Source organism: Crocuta crocuta, unplaced genomic scaffold (genome assembly GCF_008692635.1).
Source record: "Crocuta crocuta isolate KB4526 unplaced genomic scaffold, BGI_CrCroc_1.0 scaffold374, whole genome shotgun sequence".
Taxonomy (NCBI): domain Eukaryota; kingdom Metazoa; phylum Chordata; class Mammalia; order Carnivora; family Hyaenidae; genus Crocuta; species Crocuta crocuta.
In genome coordinates this window covers 1904996-1909658 of record NW_027532613.1, presented here as the reverse complement: position 1 = coordinate 1909658, position 4663 = coordinate 1904996, and positions in this window count along the sequence as shown.

Genomic DNA, 4663 nt, shown 5'->3' with positions numbered 1-4663 from the left:
GAAGGCCAGGAAGCTGGCTCAGGGCCATTGGCCTCCGTGAGCCTCTCCAGGGGGTAATCAGCGCTCCTCAATACTCATTTAGAATCTGCCATTTGTCAGGCCCTCAGAAGGTGAAAAATAAATATGACATATTCCTTGCCCTTGCTGGGCTCATTCACAGACAGTATGACAGCAGTGTTAGGAGGGAAGGGCACACGGAAGGTCATTCTTAATCTGGGGGAGATAAGGGAGGCCTCACAAAGAGGTGATGTTTCTTTTTAACATTTATTTATTTATTTTGAGTGAAAAGGCCAGTTGGAGAGGGGTCGAGAGAAGGAGAGAGAATCCCAAGCAAGCTCCATGCTGTGAGCATAGAGCCCGATGTGGGGCTCAATCCCACAAATCGTGAGATCATGACCTTACCGAAATCTAGAGTTGGACGCTCAACCGACTGAACCACACAGGTGCACCACGAAGAGGTAATGTTTAAAGTGAGTCTTGAACTCACAGTAAGTACCCAATTGCCAGGCAAACAGACAGTGGGGCGGGGAGGTGGGCTGGGGTGTTGAAAGCATTTCTGGTGGAAGAAGCAGCCCGGCCAAAGTGGGAGCCGAGGGGAGGACATCAGGCATGTTTGGGGGACCTCAGTCAGGAAACATAGAATAAGTGGCCATTCTATGCCTGTCCCTGTTTTGTATTCTGGAGGTAGAGTGAATGAGCCTTGCTGGGATGCACAGACCTAGACTGAGGTCTCGCACCTCTGGACAGCGCTGTGGGGGTGGGGCACCTAGGGGAGGGCCACCAAGCCCAGCAGTGTCCCCTCTCTGTAACAGAGCCCTCCACTGCTGCAGGGGAGGACACCTCTGGGTGCAGAGTCTACAAGCCGATGGAGCTGCCCCCTGCCTGTCCCCTTCCTGTCTGCAAGCCTCCCCTGGAGAAACCCCCTTTACAGTGTTCAAGCCCTTTTCTGTTTTGCCTTCCACTGGACGCCCCCGGCACTCAGATCTCCAGGGGAAAGAGCAGGCAGCGAGGGGGTGGCTGGCACACCCCTGGAAGACGAGGCAGGCCATCCACCTGACCCTATGTGTCTGTACATGAGTGTGTCCTTCAGGGGAAGGAAGCAGGACAGCAGCATGGCTCCCTGGGGACCAGTCCTAAACCTGGTTTGGATTGTTTCCCTTGTCCTTCATGCTCTGGACACAAGGGGGCAGTGGAGCCTCGAGCTTGGTGCATTGCAAGGTCCCTGGGGCAGAGGACCGACTTCCCTCAACCTTGCTTGTCTGAGGCCTGCTCTCCTGTCCAACCTGATCTCTGAATGTGGGAATCAGGGAGAGGAGGGCCACGGCCCACCCAGAGGACTCTGATATTCACTGACCTTCACTCAACCATGTGTAAGATGCCCTGCCCCCTCCCCTTCCGCAACATAAACTAAAGCCCAGGACCAGCTGACCCAGATCCTCAGGCTGAAGGATGAACCCATAAAGAGCTTGCATGACAGGGCAAGGGAGAGGCGCCCTAGCTGGCTGCTGGAGTGGAATTCTTCTGGGCCCTCTCTAGCGTAGTGTAAATCTCCCCAAAGTTCATGAAGCAGGGGCAGGATGGCCAAGTGCAGTGGAGAGAGCCTGGCAAGTCCATCAGATCCACTCGACAGCTACTGATGCCAACGCATGTGTCAGGTCCCGTCGGTGCTAAGACTATGAGGGAGAATTGGCTTCAGCTCTTCCAAAAAGTTCACAGTCAGATGGGCAAATGGCCGCTGCAGTGTGGTATGGAATGTTCAGCACAAGAGAAAGCAGGACGGGGACTGGGGAACACAGAGGAGGTGCGTTAACCTAGACGGGGGGTGGGCTGAGGGAGGTCACAGAAGGCTGCCTGGAAGTAAAGCCCAGGTCGAGTCTTAAGGAAAAGTAGGTTTAGCCAAGCAATGGTAGACAGGGCTTTCCAGGCCAGGGGAAAATATGAGCAAGAGAGCAAAGTCAAGAAACAACATGGGAGGGACATTAAAAGGCATTCCAGTGTCTGAAAACTTTCCAACATCACACCCTTTAAGATTGCAACCATTTTAATGGCACACGCTCTGCGCTCTGGCTCTTGCCCAAGTCTCCAGCCAGTTAAAATGGATTTCTGAACAGTTCTGTGCATTCCTACAGAAGCTTCGGAGAACTGACTTTTTCCAGGTTAAGACCTATAGAATTATAAGAAACTGTATGCTAGAGAAAAGACTGGAAGCTTGCAATTAAGTTTCTGGGTGGGGTCTATTCCTTCAGGACTTTCTACTACACAGTGCCTTATCAAGTGAGGAGGCACGTTTAAGAGGAATTCAGAGGTTAAGACTGTGAGCAATAATAAACTCAATTTTAAAAACAAAAACCATAAGGCTACGTATTGATTAAGTAGGTTATGTAAAAATTAGATTGCTGATTGATGATAGGCCTGTAGCCAGTGAACAGGCAGACAGATTGGAAGAAAGAGTTGCAATGGATAAAACCAACAAGGAACCAATACCTTCTAGAATACACAAAAAATAGCCAAGTCAAAATATGCAAATTTGGACTAGGAGGAAGTCCAAAGAAAAACAGGAGCAAGGATGTGATTAGGAAATTTATAGAAGAGGAATCTCCAAAAGTGAGCAACATTTTGTGGTGGATTGTGCAACTCTTCACTGATTTCTGTGTCTTCTCTTGTCTGGATTCCATTTCTTGGGTCCTTCGCCTCAGGCCATGGCATGGGTTCTGGCCCCAGGAATGTGAATGTATCTCTTGCCTACTCCAAGGGCTGAATGCGGAGAACTCAGTGGAGGCTTCTGGAAATGACAGGGCTGCACTGTAGAAGTCTGACTGCCTGGAGCCGTATCCCTCCCCGGACCCCTTCCACACTGGACTGTGAAGTGAACAGAGATATATAAGCATTTACTTTGTTCAGCCACTGAGATGTGGGAGTTGTTACATCAACTAGCTTACCTCACTGATGTACACACTTAGAGGTGCTCCAACTGATCAGAGAAAGGTGGAATGTTAAAGAACTATAGGGGCACCTGGCTGGCTCAGTGGTAGAGCATGTAACTCTTGATCTCAGGGTGGTGCGTTCAAGCCCCCCATTAGGCATGGAACCTACTTTTTTTTTTTAATGTTTTATTTATTTCTAGGAGAGAGAGGGAGACAGCGTGAACAGGAGAGGGTCAGAGAGAGAGGGAGTCACAGACTGAAACAGGCTCCAGGCTCTGAGCTGGCAGTCAGCACAGAGCCCGACGCGGGGCTCGAACCCACGAACCGCGAGATCATGACCTAAGCGAAAGTCGGACGCTTAACCGACTAAGCCACCCAGGCGCCCCAGGCACAGAACCTACTTTTAAAAAATCATGTAACTTCACGGATTTTCAGTAGACTGGTAAAAACTGGCAAGGTAGATCATTCCAAGAATTTTGGCCGTGGTTGGAGGTGTGTATGGGTGTGTTGGTGATTATAGGAACTCCCAGGTACCGCTGGTGGGGATGTAGACTGGTATAGGCTTGGCAGGAGGGACCCTGGTGGGTCTCACTAAAGTTACATATTTAACTGGCTTGTGTCTCAGCATTTCTCCTCCTGGGAATATACTCGATGGAAATTCCCACACAGGTGCTCGCTTCGGCAGCACATATACTAAAAATTGGAACGAAATTCCCACACAGGTCTGCACAGAGGGGACACAGACATCTAGAGACATGTTGTGCTGGGGAATTAGAGGCAATCTGGGTGTCCATCCCTGGGGGAGTAGATATGTAAATGGGGGGATGCAAGTCACGGATCAGCAAAAGTTACAGCCACATGTACACAGAGCCATGTGCACGGGCCTTAAGGGCCTGGTGAAAATGATGTAAATGAAGATACATACATATGAAACACCAGGACTTATTTCACAGAAGTACACCTAAAGGAAAGAACACACTCCAAGCCTCTTAGAAAATCTGGGGGGATGGGGCGCCTGGGTGGCTTAGTCGGTTAAGCGTCCGACTTTCGCTTAGGTCATGATCTCGCGGTTCGTGGGTTCGAGCCCCGCGTCGGGCTCTGTGCTGACTGCCAGCTCAGAGCCTGGAGCCTGTTTCAGTCTGTGACTCCCTCTCTCTCTGACCCTCCCCTGCTCACGCTGTCTCTCTCTCTCCTAGAAATAAATAAAACATTAAAAAAAATTAAAAAAAAAAAAAAGAAAATCTGGGGGAGGGTGGAAGATGCCTGGCCACGAAGAAGACAGGATTGAATGGAGGGGTCCCCTTCCCCTACACTTGTTCTTTTCCGAAGCTTTCTCACATGAGACCGAATGCTGACAGTCCCAGCTTTTTACTGCTTGGGCGGGGTTTCCTTCAGTGAATCAGATTCCCCTGAGGCTGTGACCTCTCTCCTCAACTTTTTTTGAAAACCCCATGGTCAGCCTTCACTGCTGATTTTCCAATGTCCTAAGCATTCCCTCTTAATTGCCTGACCTCAGGGTTTCTCAAAAACAAAACAAGAGATGGTGCAAGAACAACAGAATTCAAGATCAAGTCTCAGTCTAGCTTTTTTACATACGACTTAGGACTAGTGCTTTTTCACATCTGTATTAAGCACAGGGGGAAAGAGTGAAATACCTTATTAGCCTGGCAGGACAGGTGTTCCAAATATTTGTATTATACCGTGAATGGTAATTAGCAGGAAGCAAGGGGGGGGGGGGG